Source organism: Vidua chalybeata, chromosome 10 (assembly GCF_026979565.1).
Source record: "Vidua chalybeata isolate OUT-0048 chromosome 10, bVidCha1 merged haplotype, whole genome shotgun sequence".
NCBI classification, from domain to species: domain Eukaryota; kingdom Metazoa; phylum Chordata; class Aves; order Passeriformes; family Viduidae; genus Vidua; species Vidua chalybeata.
In genome coordinates this window covers 13,914,106-13,932,470 of record NC_071539.1, presented here as the reverse complement: position 1 = coordinate 13,932,470, position 18,365 = coordinate 13,914,106, and the positions used below count along the sequence as shown (strand labels likewise).

The window sequence follows — 18,365 nt, the reverse complement described above, 5'->3', positions numbered from 1 at the left end:
GAGTGTCCAGAGAAGGACAACAAAGCTGGTGAAAGGTCTGGAGAACAAGACTTATGAGGAGCAATGAAGGGAGTTGGGGTGGTTGAGAAGGAGAATCAGAGGAGATATTATTGCTCTTTACAACTACCTGAAAGGAGGGTGTAGCAAGATGGGGAGAGTGGGGCAGGGAGTGGTGGGTGGTGGTGTCAGCCTCTTCTCACGGGTGCAAGTGATAGGATAAGAGAAAACGGTCTCAAGTTACGTCACATGGGTTTAGATTACATATAAGGAAAGCCTTCTTCACCAAAAAGGGCTGCCAAGCACTGCAACAGGCTGCCCAGGGAAGTAGTTGAGTTGCCATTCCTGGAGGTATTTAAAAGACATGTAGATGTGGTGCTTGAGGGACATGATTTAGGGGTCAACTTGGCAGTGTGCAGTTAACAGTCAGCCTTGATGATCTTAAAGGTCTTTTCCAACCTAAATCAGAATTCTGTGATTCTATCTTTATATGAAAGGTGCTGAAACCAAAGCAGAAGGAGCGCTCAGGTAATAGCCACAGTCCTTCAGCAAGACTGTGACAAAGTAAGAATAAAGCTGAGGTTCCCAGGGTGTCTTGCTCAATGCTGTGGCTGCTGCAGTCAATACTGCCCTCTCTCTCTGAAATGCATCTGGAAGCCTCAAGCTGTAGTACAGCCAGCATCAAAAATAATGACTGACAAAGTTAGTTTTTCTCTTGTAAATTATGAAAAATGAGGCAGAGTAAAATATAAAAGAGGAAGAGAAGAAGCTGCAGTAGTCAAGATGAGTTTCAGCCTAGAAAACAGTGGGAAAGTGTGAAGTGGGATTTCTGCAAAGCAGGATTTCTGTGAAGCGGGATTGTAAGTGCTCCAACCCCACAGATGCTGTTGTGATTGTGAGGAAATATGATTGCAGTGAACTGAAGAGGTGTGAACCCTGCTCTGGTGACAGGGAAGCTACAAATAATGACAATTATACCTACACTGCATCTTTAAGCCTGACTGGTCGTAGAGACCCAACAAACACAAATATAGGTGAGCTGAAGTGCATCTCTCAGCGCTCTCAGGTCTGAACATCAAACATTTGCCAGCATCTCACTGCACCAGAGAGCCTGAGCAGGCTGTCAGCAGGAAGGCTTCAAGCTGAGAGGCCAAGTCAGGTTTCCAGAAAACGTCTGTGTTATGCTTTGTGCTTGCCTGCCTGCTGCAATGTAGAAACAGCATAAGGACATTTTGAAGAGGCTCAGAAAGGGTTATGTTGACAGGCAAGTGGAAAAGTGAGGAAAAAACCATGATTTTTGTTAAAGTCATGGTGAAAGAATTGCTGACATCCTCTGGAAGTGGTGAGAATGTGAATAATTAAAAAGAAGTTTGAAGGCATTAGAGTTAGGACTTTTTTGAAATTAGCATAAAAATTAGGATATGCAAAACTTTCAAAGAACAGGAATCTGATGAATAATGGGGAAAAAGATTAAATGTAAATGGCTAATTGGCTGAAAACCCTGAGAAGATTCCAGCTGAGCTGTTCCAGTCAGTGCTCAAATGAGCATTGTTCTCTCCTTGCTGTCAGCAGGCAGAAGCATCACTCACCCACACCCATCCTGAATCTGACCTCAAAGCATGGACACTAATAGCAAAGCAAGGAGGACCACTTAAATAAAGCCTGGCATGAGTCCTACAGAACTGACAAAAACAAATCTTATCCAGTTAAACAGTGTGGCCTGTTTGGTCACTATAGTCAAGGAAATCAAAATTATATTCCAGTCCTAGAAGGGAGTTTAAAACTGTGAAATGGAAAAAGAAAAGAGCTATGAATAAAATCAAAGACAAAAATGAAAAGGTCACACTTAGAGTCAAAGAGATGAAGGGGCACTAAATGAATAGCAAACGAGCTTACTATGAGGCAGAAGAATAATCCCAGCAGCTCCAGGATTCAGGTAACTGACTCATTCCTTCACCTCACGCTGTAAAAGACAGGTGTCTTGGGGAGAGTGGTAGTAATATTTGAATGATTTCAGTAGTAATATCAGAAGAAACTTGAGAATGATGAAGAACTCATTAGGTCATGATTCAAAAACTGTGGGCTCAGAAATAGGAGAGGAACAGAAGATCCAGTATTAATGCTGCAAGTCTCAGTGCACATGTAGGTGATACAAAGAGCCTGTATCACTTTATCTCTGATAAAGCATTTACCTCTGCTGCTACCTCCATCCTCTGCCCTGCATCACAGTGTGCCTAAGGCAAGAGGAGCGAGTCGAGGCACAGTGTGGAGTTACACAATGCAAATAAAGGCAAGGGTGCCTCACAGAACATCTATTCTCAGTGATAGTGGGTATGATTGAATGAGTGGGTGTCTTCAACTGAGAGGAAAATGATATTTCTTTGAACTCTCTGGAAGTGAAAGAAATCACAGATTCAGTCAGAATGGTACTATACCAGACCACTTTTATAGGCTCTTTCCAGAGCAGAATCACATATGGAAACAATTTTTGATAATGTGCTGTAAAATAGATTCCAGGCGATATTCCCATCTTGGCAGAGATTGAACTAGGCAGTTTAATAAGCCTTCCATCACTAATTTCTCTCTGCTTGTGATTCTTTAAGTTGAAGCCACATAATTTTATGTTCTTTATAGCTTTTGAGTCATCCAGTATCTACTGATTTATGGCTTGACTTGTGTATAACAAACTCCAGGTTGCTTGAGGAAGAAAGACACCTTAATCACAATAGCAGGCTTCAGTCACCTCATTGGCAACTCCAAGACCTAGTTTCATTTATTTATTTAATCTGTGGGATAAAATATACCATTAGGAATATCTACATTGGCCAGCCTCACCTAGTGTCTTTATTAAATCCTCATATTAAAGGGCAGAGCAGTAAAAGTGATATGAAAATACAGGGCAAGATACACAGAAATTAGATGATGGTTTGGGAGAGGCCACCCTCATTTTTAAGGCTTGAGTATTAGGAAGAGGTGGTGTTATATAATCAAATAATTCATGTATTCTGTGTACCTGCCAGGGACTGTGCACCCTGCACGGCCCTTGATGGGCAATATGTAACTTTTGAAGGTGTGCAATATTTCTCATGTGGATCCAGAGAAGACAACCTGTTTCTTCAGGGACTTTTTGAGATTCACATCTGTATCAAGTACTGCTGGCAAGCTAAATCTTTGACAAAAAAATCTGATATCTGAAACCCCAGCTTGGGGCTAGCTGTTATGGAGGAGAGAGGTGTTTGGTCTCATCTCACCTTTCTGTAGAAATCTGACTCTTCAACTGAGAAGAATCCCCTTCTGAAGGTTCTGCTCTCTCTGCTGGCCATCCTACTCCTACAGAACAGAGACACAGGCACTTGCAGAGATCAGTTTATGCCACGTGTCTTTCCTAAGAGGAATGACTTCAAATCACCAAGAGTATAGCTTAACCTTCACCTTTCAGAACATCCAGTGTGATGGGATAAACTTCAACCAACAAGTGGAATACTGCTGACTTTTTTCCTTGAAAAACAATAGGTTTTAGAAGGCTGAAGTCTGTAACAAGTTGTGCTGGGCTCCAAGGCTTTGATAGCCTGCATTGCTAACGGTGCAACATTTTCATACTCAGAAAGCGGGGAGTGAGAAGGAAGCAGAATAAGAAACGAAATAACATATTTGTGTATAACAATCCTCAATATTAGGTAATTTTCTATTTTTAGTAGGGTTTTAAATAGAATGAGGACTGATTTTGAATAATTAAATCATAATTAATTATAAATCAGTCTTCACTCCAGATGTAATCTCAGGTTTTGGAAGAGCTCTTGTTTGCATAACTAGAATTTCAATCTTTATATTCAAGGCATGTTTGTATCATCTAGGATTCTAGCAGGAAGTCTGTTTGACTATGACTGTGTCAAACTCGAGTATGACAGTGTTGTTTCTTGTGAAGTAGATATGCAAAAAGCAAGTGACTGGAACTACCACCCATATTGATTTTTCTATCCATCAAGAGCTTGCTAGGTCTGTCTTAATAACACAGTTGAATCTGAAACAGGATAATTAAACATATCTGTGATGGGCTTAGTCCTGTGAAATACAGAACACCCAAACTCTAGCAAAGCAGTAAAAAAATTCTTTTAAGACTGTGTTTATATCTTATATATATGGAATATTCTTAAACACAGTTATTGTGGGGGCTGACAGCAGTGATTTCCTAAAACGACCTCCCTGAGTTGTGTGGGAAGCCCACATGGAGGACCTGCAATTTTGGATCAGTTTCAGTTAAAATTTAGTTTGGAATATCCAGAGGAGAAGCACTAAACCAGCTGAATTAATATTGGAAAAATTCGGTGTACATCGATTTACCTTCAGCCAGACTGACGTGCAACTGCCACATGCAGGATCCAGAGGCCTTCAGTGCCCGAGTGTGACCTGCTGAACTGCTCTTACAAACACCTCAGACAGGTATGAACATTATTTATTGAAAAAAAGACTTCTTCAGACATGTGGCATTAATGTTATGGGAAAACATTGAAGCAAGTCTGTGATTTGTATTTCCTCTTTCTAGGATAACAGAGCGAAATTTGAAGCCACATATTAAAATAAAGTACAAGTTCAGTGGTGAGGTGGCAGATGAGAAAGGCTTGTTTGTGCTTGCAGATTATGTCTTTACCTTGAACACAATACAATGGCCCAACTGTGCTGGAGACTTGACTTTGTTCAAGGTAATTTGATATTGATCAGCCTTCAGGTGTAATGCTACACCAATCAAACTGATCAAATACAATGCTACACAGATATGGCTTTTCAGACACATTATTTCTATGAGAAATCATCACATTGCAGAGAAAGGAAGCAGACTGGCAAAAGCATATTTATCATGCTTAGTTTCTTTTCCTCCCTTCTGAAGCATTTGTATTGACTTTTATTTTTAACATTGGAGAACAGCTAAGAAATATGTTGTTATTTCAAACACTCAATGAACATTGTTTTTTTACATTTGCAATCCTCTTAAAATGCACTTATAATGCTAACAAAGAACTTAAAATAGACATTTGAAAAAGAAGCAATAGCCGAAGCCTTAAATTCAATTATCTACTCCAACCCATCTCTGAAATCCAGTAAGTTCTTTAAATTCAGTGGGGACGGTTCTCACTCACTTTAATGAAGAGAGTGTTTAGACCCTGCCAAAACTCATATTTATAAATGAGACACATGCACCTGTCTTGTTCTAACTCCCTGTGTTATAGTGCTGGCAATAGCATCCATTTCCAGTGCAGAACTAGGTTTTCTGGGGTTTTCCAACTCCATATACCATTTGCAGCTCATCAAGCCCATGACCACATTAGATTATGTACAGTTCATACCTAATGCTATTGTTTCTACTGTGACAGTAGGACTGAGCCAAGGTATATTGATATCCAGAAAAATTATTTGATCTTTGACCAGTATGACTTGTGTTGTATTTTGAAAATGGCACATTTTTGAAGGCACATTTTGAAAGATATTTTATTTATTGAAAAGGTATGAAGTTCTTATCTATATGACCTTCTTTCCTGAATCTTAAATGTCTCAATTTTAAAGCTTCCTTTTTGTCTTGAAAACCAGAAAATGTTCTTTAATGGGGAAATAGATGTTCTTGAGAGTCATGCAATTGAAACTTGGATAGTGATTTACCTTAATACTAAAAGGAATTTAGAATTATAGGCTTCTCTCTTAAGTTCAATATATAAGTAGAGGTAATCAGTGTGATTGCTTAAAATAAAACTTTTTCCAGTGGGAATTGCAGCAGCATCCAAAAGTCTTTAAGATACAGACCTATGTTGCTCAGCCAAATAATCACCATGGCCTTTTAGACAATTAAAGACATTAAATCTTCAGATATTATATTCTGACTTACAGAGTCTTGGGCAAGTTTTTTATACAAAGAATATAAAACATGTTAATTAATAAATCCAAGTGCAAAGTCATTAGCTTAAGACTGTATAGTAGAAACATGAAAAGAGTTATGTTTTTCCCCTTAGGATGACAATTTCACAATTATAAACAGAGCTTGGAAAGACATGCTTAGGAGGCACTTCTTGCAGATGAGCTAATTAAGAATGTTCTGTTTATTTTTGTGTGCACCCAAGTGAACAGTACTATTATTGCAGGAAGAACTAGGTAATTTTAAAATCCCAGTCACAGTCAGTTCAAGTGGCTAAGTTTAGTTTTGTGGCAGTGGTTCAAACTCAGGTTGAACACATTTTTTTTTCAGTATAATTTTAGAAGATAATAAAAATGCAAACTAGTCCTGAGGGTAAATCATATCACCTAGGGGAGGAATTCAAATGACCTCTTTAAATTAAAAGTGCTGACTTAGGAAAAAATAGAAACCATAGAGATTCAGTTAAATCCTTAATAAAAGATATAGAAGCCACATAATGTTCTTATCCACTATAGAAGAGTAAAAACTGAAGTGTTTTCTGTGCAGCATTTGCTCTTGCTGTAGCATCATGTCTTTTGTTACTAAATATACATCTACCCATCAAAGCCATTGGTTACACTGGTGCTTCATCTGGTCATGATGCTTTGTCATCTGACAAGAATTGATTGATGTCAGTGAAACAACCTCGACAGCAATCTCTGCTGATGTATTCTTCTGTTCAGGAGCTAAAAATAAACACATGCAAATATTTCTGCTGAGAATAATTCTTTTTATGCTACCTTGTGAGCAGTAATATTAACAATAAAGTAGTATAGCTGCAGATGTAGCCCTGAGCATATAAAATTTTACAGCAGCCTTTTCCATTGTAATATTAAGGGTCAAACTACTGTTGTGGCGGGCGAATACAACAATGCAGGCTGTAGGAATCCTTACACCCTCTGTGAACACAGTAAGAATCAAGTGAGCTTTATTATTCAGGAAAACACATTAGCTGAATACCAGATATATTGAGTGCATATGTAGGTTGTACATTATAGAAAGAGAAAACAATGCACTTTTTCATGCCAGGGAATGTGTCAAAAAGCCATGTGGCATTTGGGTAGCTATATTGCTGTATCTTTGCCTAATAAAATCATATTCCTTTAATTGTTCTTGTTTTATTACCATAATGCATGTCAGTGACATGAAGTCACTGCTTTGTAGAAAACACTTGAAATTTGTCTGTTGTCCCAGTGAAGGAAAGAATGAAATCTCTTTATTTTGAATTCAGTGATCAAAATTCTACTTTGTTCACAGTATTTTTAAGCAGCTTATTTTTGTTGTTTTGGTTGGTTGTTTTTTTAGTTTGTTTTTTTTTTTTTTTTATTGAGAAAGAAAGTATATTGACTAACTTGAAGGTTTCTTATGCTCCCATGCACTTTTTATGACTTAATCATTGGGAAAAACCTGCTTCTCAACCCCTGTTACTTGATGCAAGTCTATTGTTTTTTACAGTCTATCTTGATTACAAGAAATTGAAATGCCTTGCTGACAAGCCAGTAAAAAAGTACTTTTGCAATCATTTAGTGGCTATAGAAAATATCTTATCTGAATTGGGTTCTTGAAATTTAAGCAATAAAATTTGGCTGGTTTTATTCTGAGACAGTTGTTGAGCAGTGTTGATGTTAAGGGGATTTCCCCTCTTTCTTCTCCCTCACTCTGTCTCAGTGTCTCTGTGTTTGTCTATATTCTCCTGCTTTTGAAGCAATTGACTCATTTAAACTGAAGTAAAATAGATCTTTATGCAAGTTAATTCTACAAATTTAAGAAAATATATAGCTAGTTAGAAGAGGGAGAGGTAGTGTACCTTTTCAAACATATGCTGTGCTGTAGGGAAGACAAAGTCATTTTTTTCTTCTATGCAATGGAAAAATAACATTGTCATGTCCATCTGACCCAAATAACAGGGTCAGGTAAATTCTCTGAATTTACTTCCCATGCAGGTTTTCTAGAATCACAGCTGCTTGGGGATGAAATTAAATTGAAATTGTCAAGGCTGCTGTTCTGATCACAACACTTACTTAAATCAAGAAGAATGTTTTCCTGGGGCTTTCCTATATTCCAGAAAAATTCCATGAACACTCCTTATGAAAAAAATCTTTCTATTCCTACCTAGTATGTGGAAATTTGTCTACTAGATGTTGTCTCATGTTTTCCTGATAAAACAAAGCCAAAGAAAACAAAATGTCAGCAGGTGAAATAGAAAATGTAGTGCAATGAAGATTTCAACGCATTAATAGTTAAGGAGTTATGCAAGAAATCACCCAGTATCATGAGAATAGAGGACAACATGATGGTAAATCACAAATGTGTATGACAGGTACTATTTCAACCTGAAATAGTTTCAGGTTTGCTTGTTTCTCCTTGAGTAAAACAACTTCTGGCATAGAGAAGGAGGTTTTACTTCACTTTATGTTGCTCATTTTTCTTCTTTCTTTAATTCCACTCTTCTACTAGAGTAGGACTTTTGGTGTCAAGAAGGCACGTGAGCCTTAGCAGGAGGCTGGAGGCCTAAATCATTTTATGTTTCCAACATTGTAAAACTGAAATTACTTGACTAGAAAAAGTCATATCAAAATAAATCAATTTCATTAATAGGAAAGACTGCTTACAAATTTAGTGCAATTGAAAGAGAATAATTTATATTATTATAATTGTACTTGTCTTACCCAAATTCTTGAGTACAAAAAGATTTCAGGATGTTTTGTTTCCAGGCCCTTGTACATTTTTTGGGAAAGTGTTGAGCTAAGCCAAAGCTGGCTATGGGAAAAGGGAGGACCCAGAATCAGAATTTGCTGTTTCACTAAAACAAACAAACAAGCAAAAAAAATCTCAACATTTTAAATAACACTAAAATCAGAAAGCCATAGAGGGTTTTGGTGTGGATTATAAGGTGTAACACAGATTTGTGTGGGTTGAGCTGGTTGACAACAAACTTAAAAAGTTGACGATAAATGTTGCTGTTCATGTGTGTTAGTGCTCCCTTTGCAGGAGAAACAGTTATCCTTGTGATTGGCTACAAGGCTGTTTAAAGCAATGCTAGGAACTGGAGTAAAAAAATAGTCACTGACTTCTCCATTTGAAGCTTTCTCTAAGCAATTATTCACGTGCCAACTTCTTAATGGAAAGTTTCCTGTGTTTCTGCTGTATCAAACTAAATGTCAGAAGTTAAACCCTATTCAAACTTCAGCCCAGTTCCTTGTTTGGCAAATCCAAAATATGTGTGGATATCAAAGAAGTACTGTGGGTTTGCTAGGGCTTGACACCAAATTAAAAAGTAGCAATTTGGTCATCTACACCCCCCTGACACATTCTGAGTTCATCTGTTTTGGGGGATAAAAAGTGACAATCGAAATTTATTAGTTACAACAGGTCAGTCCAAGATCATGGGAAAAAAAATTAAAAATAGGAAGAGAATTTGTTCTCAGATAGATATTTTTATACTCCATGGCAGAATCTAGTTAAAGATCGGAGGAAAAGAGTTCCTGTAAATGGGAAAGGTCATCTTCTGTGCATTATTTACATCCATCACAAACCAACCTTGGACTTCTGCTGAAAGGTTCTATGTTCAGGCTTGATTGCGTTTTAAAATTGCAGCTTTTTTACTTACTTTTGCTTTGCTTATGTTTCATCTAAAGATGGAAAATCTGCAATAAAGAACAGGTAAGGAGAAAAAAATGGGCAGTGAAAAGGTAAAAGAATCTAGACAAAAGAGCAGATATGCTGAAATATTGCAAAAAATGAGCATCTGTTTCCTAGAGGCTTCATCCAAAAACCAGAGCTACTAACAATATTCATGTGTAAAGAGGATGTAGAAATGGCTTCTCATGTTTTTAAAAGTGTAACACATACTCTCTTTAATTACCAGAAGTACTACTACTTCTGGTGAGGGAGCACTAAAAGAAATGTTTTTCTCTTTTCATGTAATATTGTGGAGTTGCTTGGTTTTATTTTTAAAAACCTGTGTAACAGTGCATATCAAATACTGAACCAAAAATGAATGAGCCAAGAGACTTTTCCAAAAATTAAAGACAAGCACCACTAGTTCTTGCTGTTCAAAGCATTTAGAGTTTCATTAGCAGATGTGCTACTAAAAATTGTAGTGGGTGTACTCTGAGCTTGAAGAGGAATGGTTTTGCTGTTCCCATGAATTCCTTATCTGGTTCTTCTATTCCTTGTTTAATGACATCACTATTTGAATATTATATCAATAGCAGCAGTAATTTTTCCTTTCGTTTTCTTTCCATGATTATGTTTGCAGGTTGGAGAATAAATAACAATACCTTTAAGGTTTTTTTTTCCCCGAAACAGGTGTGATCTGGTAGCCTCTCTTTCTTCCAGCCAGGTGGCTTTGTGCTAGGCTGTGATGACAGAAGTCCAGCAGCTTTACCCCTGGGATACAGCCCACTGGAGCTGAGAAAATAGAGCTGGCTTGAGTGGCATTCAGGAGCTCTGAACTGAGCACAGCAGAGACCCAGCATGACTGGAATTTCCAAGCCCCACTGCAAGGTTAACTGCTCTAAAGTAGCAAAAATCTTGTGCAATATTCTTGGTAGCCTTCTGTGAGCACTGTGCTGTTATTTTCAATGCAAAAATCCTCCTTTTAATATCTGAGGATTCCTTCCTTTCTGTCTTTTGTTTGTGGGTTTTTTTGGTTTGATTTTTTTAATTGTTGTTTTGTTAGATTTTTTAAATTGTTGGTTTTTGGTTTGATTTTTTTTAATTGTTGTTTTTTGGTTTTGGGGGGTTCTTTTGGTTGTTTCTGTGTGTTTGTGTTTTTTGGCTAGTTGGGGCTTTTGTTTTGTTTTGTTTGAGGTTCTTTGGGGGAGTCTTATTATGTTTTGTTTAGGTTTTTGTTTCTTTTTGTTGGGTTGTTTTGGTTTTGGGGATTTTTTGATGTTGTTTTTGACAGGTAGCCCCAACCTGTGAGATGAGTCTCACTGGTGAACCTCATTAAGAAGAGTTTTATTAGTAAAAAAAAAAAAATCACATAAAACCCATTATTTTCTTCCTAGGGTCTTGAGAGAAAATGCAGTGGAATGGGAAGAGGTAGAATTTGCTTGTCAAACTATTCAAGAGCACCATATAGTTGTAAATAAAGCATTAGATAATTATTAGAAATGTGGTTTCAATTTCCAGAGAGTAAAAAAGCCAACAAAAACCATGCCACAGAAACCTAACCATATTTTTGTGAATTCCAGCTAGAGGAAAACTAATTGTGTTTGTTTTTATAGATTATATCAAAAAATTACAGGGAGAGGAAGTAACAAGTTGTACAATGAATGAAATAATTCCATTTTAGAAAGGGATTCTTTTTAAATCTATGAATGAAAAAACACTTTATATATTTTTTTGTTGTTGAAATATTATAATAATAATTTTGAGGCTTTTTGATTCAAGAGGTATTTTGTGGTCTGGATTACTAAAGGATAGAAGGTGTAATGAAGTGATGGTGGAATAAGAAATGTTAGTTTAGACTCCAGATTGTCGTTGTTTGTTTTCTTGTTTTACCCTCAAGAAGAAGCTTAAATATTTAATTCTGTAGCATTTCTAATTTTATACAAAGTTCATAGTAAAGCATAAGGCAACTTTGCCCTAGTTTATTTGCATTGGCATTTTTAATTAAATGTTTTGGTTTTTCATTGCAAAAGCTCTCATTGGTGTCTCCAAAGATGGGTTATGTCTTTCTCTTTTATCTAAAGCCTAGTTGAATTTGTTGAGTTTTGCTAGCTGAGTTTGTGGTTTGGTTCAAATATTTTTATGAATGCCTGAGGGTCCCTGAAAATGCTCTTTTTGCAGAATATGAACTTGAAAACAAAGCTGCAAACAGAGTGGCAGCATGTCTTTGACTTTCTTCATACCTGTACACAGAGTCATTTCCACATGCCTATGGTCATTACATCTCCTTTATTTACATTTGATTACATGTGAAGCACATTCATTAAAAAGCTTGCTAGACTGAATTTTGAAGCTGGCTTGATGCTGCTTGTTAAACCCATTATTTGGTGAATCCAGAGTATAGAATGCGTAGAATATAGACATCATGGAATTAAATTCTTGCTCTTTGTTTAACTTGGGACTCCTGCTTCACTAAAAACTTAGCTGTGAAAATTCTAACTAGGTGAAGTAATTCAGGCAAACAAAGCCCAAGCCAGATTCAATAACTTGGAAGCAATATACTTTTTCGTGAGAACTCTAGGAACTCAAGTGGGAAATTCTGACTCATTCTGCAGAAACTTGAGTCCAAGTCTTACCACATTCCTAACCTAACTCTGCAGATTCACCAGTTCAGCTGCATTTCACATAGGCAGCTGAATGCCTAGGCATTTCTTTGGAATTTTTTTTTTTTATTGAATGTGATATAAGCTGAGAGCTGATTTGTTTGAGCCTGGACTTTACTGAATTTGATCCTTGCCCTCCAGGTTTTTTAATTCTTGATTTTGAAAAAACCTTCATCCTGGTCATGAACTCTGTGGTTTAAATGCAAATTGTTTGCATCATTATTTCTAGATGAATGATTCACTAGTTGAAAAGTAACAGAGGGGAAAGAAAAAAAACCAACAATAAAAATGACAACCAAGCTTAAGGGATTTTAACAGAAAAGCAATAACCTGGATCCCTCTAGAGGCCGTTTGTGTAATATTTGGTAGGGAAAAAAAGATTTGAACTTGTCTCCCAATTCACTGTCTACAAATAAAGGAAGCTTATCTATCTCATGTTGTTGCTTATTATCTTGCCAGCGTGCTTCTGTCTGGTGGTGAAAGATGCATAATTATTGTACTTTCTCTCCTTCAAGAAACTTGTTCTTCCTTATAACTGAGCAATGCAGCAGGAGCTTCTGCATGCACTGATTCAGTCTTAACTCCTAAAGGCATCTTTCCTTGAAAACTATTTTTAGAAAGCAAGTGATGTCAGAAGCCAGTTGAGGTACCAAAAATTTAGGTTTCCATTTGTGGTAGTATTGCCAAGGAGTTAATTAAACAGACCAAACAACAGAGATACTACTCCTTTCCCACCTGTGTGCATTGATTCTGATCTCTGGCATAGTGAGAATGCCCCTTTGTGTGAAAAGTCAAATCCTGAATCCTGAAAGAGACAAGACAGGCCATGATGATGGTGGAGACCTGCAGGCAATCAGCTGAAGAGGGGGTGGTTTCCTTGGAAAGGAGCAGTGCTCAGCACAGCAGGGTGAGGAACAGAGCTCGCTGAACCCTTCCCACTGCTTCTGGTGTACAATAATTTCTCCACATTAAATGCTTCCTGACACTGAGAGCACTGCTATTCCAGTGTCTCATTCAGGATAATCTGCTTATGTGTGCATGGAGTTAAAGGATAGAGATTCCACAGGTGTATCAGCAGTCCCTGTGATGCAGCAGACTGTGAAAAAAGTGAGTGAAGCATTGGCAATGTGTCACAATCTGTCCTCCACTGATTGATTGAAAAACCTTGCCACAAAAAAAAAACAAAAAACAAAAAAAAAAAAAAACAAAAAACAAAAAAAAAAAAAAACAAAAAAAAAAAAAAAAAAAAAAAAAAAAAAAAACAAAAAAAAAAAAAAAAAAAAAAAAACAAAAAAAAAAAAAAACCACACAAAAGCCCCAAACAAACAAAAAACCAACCAAACAAAAAAAAAACCACCAAAAAAACCCCACAAAAAACCAAACACAACCCCCCCTCAAATAAATTTAGATGGCCAACTGAAAAAAATCAGAATGTCTTCCTAGTGATCTTGGTCAAATCCATCAAAGAAACATTGCTGCCAAGGTTTTTGTATTTACTTTTTGTAATTTGAATTGACGGTATATAAATTGCAATCAAAATGCCCCTTATAATATTTTTGTTAATCTCTGGTCCCTGTTCTGTTTCTCCTGAACATTTTTCATTCTTATCTCCTTTCTAGAAAAGTGCTATAGTCCCCTGTCACTGTGTCATTCCATGGGATCCTACTAGATATTTGAAAATAAATTTAAATTTTTAATTAAATTAATATGAAGACTAGTATATATATACACACTTCTGGCATACAGAAAAATCATTTTTGATCATTCATTTTGTGCAAAATATCCTTTTGTACACCATGAAATATAATTTTATCCACATGAGTGAATGCTGATGAGGTGCTTTTGAAGAGCTGTGGGCAAAAATTACCAGCCATATTCAACTTTGCTGTAAAGGTGAAAATAGTGTTATAATGAATGATAAAGATGTGGGCGAATACTCATAAAGGCCATTTACAAAAGAATTTATAGAGAGCACCATCTTTTTGTGCAGCATTTTGCTGCCTTCAGAAAAAACATGCTGTAAATTTGGTATATTGAGCACTAAAATATCGGAAAGCATGGGGAGATTATGCATAATCTGCGTTAATTTTCTCACCACAAAATGTCAGTGAACCAGGCTAGAATGACCTGAGGCTCACAGAAAGAACTGGTAGTGTCAAAACTGGTAGTGTCTTCCTTACTTTTGTTCTGGAGCTCAGCCAAGAGCTGAGCTTGATTGGTGGGAAGGCTCCAGCGGCTCTGGTATCACTCCTCACCTTTTTCTCCACCTTGCCTAAGAACCGCTTTCCATTTTGTCCACGTTCTTGTTCAAAGTTTCACTGCAGACCAGGAAGGATATTTGAAAGTATGTGAGCTGTCACTGGGTACTCTTAAGCAGTATAATTCTTTTATTCTGGCTTGGTGAGCTGAGCAATTGATTTATGGCTGTTTATTTCTGCTTTGGTTAATTAAGTGGGAAGCAATAACTCAGGGGCTGCATCTGCCAGCAAGTGGAGCTCTTTGCTAGCCTAGGGAGGTGTGTCCTCACCAGGAGCCTTCCTCCATCCCAAACTGAAGCTACTGGAGAGCTGGTATTCAATTTCGTTTTGGCCCTTTTGCAACTTTCAAATTATGTTCCAATTCTGTTGGTTTGTTGCCAAAACCAGGCAATTTATATTTCCACTGAGATTTTATGGCTTTTTGATTTGACAGCCAGATACTGTATTTATTCCCTTCACCCCTTAAAAGGAAGATTTTAGCATTTCATTTTTAGTTTATGTATTTGTAAGAAATATAACCCAGTAATTTTAGTAAAATGGTGCAGTTTGCCATACCAGGAATATGGGGGGTGCAGGGGACAGTTTTCCTGTACTTTTCACACTCTGGGCTCATTGCCCAGTGATGAATGTTTACAGGAATAGTTCCTTAGAGCAGGATGTCACCCCAGCTGTTCCATGATCTACTTTGTGGTTTCATCAATGGTTTAAAGTGTAGGGCACTGAAGGAACTTTCTGAGAGAACCACTGTTCCAAGAAGAAACTTGATTTTAAATTCCCCTTCTTTTCTACTACAAACTGTCTTGATTAGCAAGGATTTTAAACTAGAATATATAACTTTCCAGTCACATAAAGGAACACACCAAGAAAATGTCATTCAATCAAGATGAGATGTCATGATTAGTTTTCTAACTCAAACTCTCAAATGAATCCTCAATGAAATCCAGACTGAACATAGCATTTGCCTGCTAATGCTAGAGGTACACTTCTTTATGTACTTTATTAATGTTGAAGTCTCATTTATTATGCTGGTGTGTGGTTTACTTGGTATGTTAGTCCATGTATGCTGGCAGTGTTTCATCCTAATCATTCTACACATCCACTGGGTAGTGCTAAGTCATCCAGCTTTCTGGAGGTGGCTCATTTTGTGCCCAACTTATGCTCTGAAGTGCTCCTGCTTGTTCCCTCAGAGACACCAGTGTTTTTACTCCCCCACGGTCAGAATGTTATTGCCATACTTAGAGAAAAGCAAGTCTATTTTGGCAGGAAAAAATATATTATTTTATGTGTGTAATTCTAATTTAATAAGACAGAAAGAGGAAGATGCATCCTCTCCTCACACATCCTCATGTGCTCAGCAGGGAACTCTCTCTTTCCTCCTACTGTGCTGAGGATGAGTAAAGCAGAGAGAATTCACCACTACTCTGAGAGGGCTCCTGCTCACCCCATTGCTTCAAACTGAAGGTGGAGGGGAAGGGAGATTTGATTTCTGGAAAGGTTTAAAAGAGTTAAGCTCCTTTTGTCAGTGCTTCTGAGGAATGGCAATCAGTAAATTAGCAATGTTAGTCACACTGGTAACAAAAATGTCCAAGTAGAATTTATATCCCCAGTGTATGGGTGGAGGCACAGACTGGGACATGGGTTAAATGAATTCCCACCTGGTGAAGCTGGAAATTGTGTCCAGCTCTCTTGCACTCACATCCTACTCCATGAGGCCTCTCACTTTTGCTTCTTTTGAAAATAGTGATTTTATGAGCCATCATTAGCTTTTCTCTGTTTTCATTGCCATGACAGAGTTCCCTGGAAATGCTTTGCAGCCTTCCATGCCTGGCCAGGTTTTTACAGCCCTGGACATATTCAAGCAGGGCTTTGAAGGAGACCTGCTTAGACAAACTGTATGAACTCTGGAAACAATGGAAATAGCTTCCAGCTTGGCTCCCCTGCCCCTGAAATCTCTGGAGCTTCTTACCCTGAGCTGGCTCAGCAGCTTTTGAGAAAAGATGCTGCCCCCTCTCTTCTTCCTGACCTATTCATTTTTGTAAGGAATTTTTTTTTAAAGGAATTTTAAAAAGCACGTAATCATAAAATGCAAATATTAAATAGCTACAATCCTCCCATCTCAAGTGGGAAGGTAGATAAAATCACTGTATCTAAAGAAAAAACTTCTCCCTAAACAAGCACTGAGAAGAGATTTCTATAATTAAGCATGAAATGAAGGGGAAACAATCTCCATAAGATGAGAGTGGCTCCTGCCAGCTTTCCACAGTGCTCTCCCTCCCTATAACCTGTTGTGTTTCCCAGCCTCCGCAGAAACCAAAGCTCATCTGTGCTTCCCCTGAGGTCTTCAGGGGACTGATTGTTTTTCAGAGTACAAAGACCTACTTCATTTAGCTTTTAGGGGCTATCAGTCATATATTCAGAAGAGAACACCTGTATATCTCTGCAGGATCACCTTGTTTTATTACTGCTGCAGCACAGTGAGACTGCACCTCAGATCACTCCCAGGCAAATCTGGCTTTTGTTCCACATAAAAGTCAGGTCTCCCAGAAACCACAGCTCAGTTTAGGAACATACTCAGGGTCTGTGGCCTCTTACAAAGCAAGGAAGGCAGAAAATAGTTTCACTCAATCAGAACAAAACAAACAAAAAACCTTTCACTGAAAACCCAGTGCAATAAGCCTCAAGGCTTCAGTAACTTGTGCTCCTCTCAATTGTGTGTGACTTTGTTAGAGGATCATTAGTTAAGGCTAATGAGTGCTTGCCTACACACTCTCATCTCCATAACTTACACACCAGCACTTGTCTCAGAGCATTACAGTGACATTACATCAGCCAACAGAGCCAACAGTGATTTATTAGACTGCAAAGCAAAACCAATGTGAAATTAGTAGGATGGATATGGGGAGGTGAAAAACCATTGGACTCTGATCTCATGTATTTCCTTCAGAGAAGATACACTCGTTCTGCCCAAATCAAGGCCCCTGTATGCTCTTTGCTGTATCTTTGTATTCAAAACTACCATGCAAAACAGGCTGGATTTTGTGGCTGGGTGTTACCATTCTCTGTCAATTCCCATGAGCATTGAAGCAGGTGTCAAAACTCTTTAAACTCAAGCAAAGGCACAACTGACAAAGTCATACCCAGAAGTCCTACTAGGGAGAGGTGTAACATTAACTCCAATGGAAGAGTGCAGGGACTGTAAACTGAAGAAGTGCTTAAATGCTCTGATGGATCACTGCCTCCTTCTGTCCTGTTTTAGATCAAACTGGAGCACTTGAACTGAAGAGGAAAGACAGAGCAATGTAGCCAGAATTCATGGCCAGACAGTGCAAATTTAACTAAGGCACCCTCCACTTTGAATTGAGTCAGTGTTGACAGCTTAAATTGAGGCAGGGATCATTTTGTAGCTTTGTGTCTGTGTCTGTGCTGCAATCGGCTCTGGAGAGGGTCTCTCAAAAGAGATACTGGAATGACTGGAGCCTCTCTGAGTTACTGGTGTTGCAGGAGGGGCAGTGAGGGCTGTGGTACAGAGAGTGCTGGGTGGATGATCAGGGGCAGAGCAAGGACTGATGCTGAAAGCCCTGACTGGCATCAGCATTCAAAAGACCTGCTCATACCTAGCTCCCAACAGGAAGCTTCCCATTCCACAGGACAAAGACACACCTCAAGAAAAGTTTAAAGGACAGGGATAAGAAAGTAATGAAATATTTTGTCACTTCTCTATGTTGTTCTCTAAGCAATGGACAAGTTGGATAAATGCATTATTTTGCTAAGTATTTTGATGTTTTATAATTACTTTTGCAGGTTAGGCTGTTAGATAGGTGTAGTCTCTGGATGTGCTGCAATTGTTATCAGAGAAAAGTTAATTCCCAAGTAAGGCTTCTTTGGGCC

The 18,365-nt window shown here is 37.9% G+C and overlaps 1 long non-coding RNA gene across 3 annotated transcripts in view; it reads left to right on the top strand.

The window, feature by feature from the left end:
• The window catches only part of LOC128793237 (uncharacterized), a 52,169-nt gene that overhangs the window by 22,575 nt on the left and 11,229 nt on the right, over positions 1 to 18,365 (top strand). For 2 of the 3 annotated variants that reach the window (XR_008432702.1, XR_008432700.1), the window contains one exon: positions 10,250 to 10,591. The exons of the other annotated variant lie outside the window; for it this stretch is intronic. This is a non-coding gene — a long non-coding RNA (uncharacterized LOC128793237). Of the gene's footprint in view, positions 1 to 10,249; positions 10,592 to 18,365 lie in introns of those variants that run through there. 3 annotated transcript variants of the gene reach the window in all.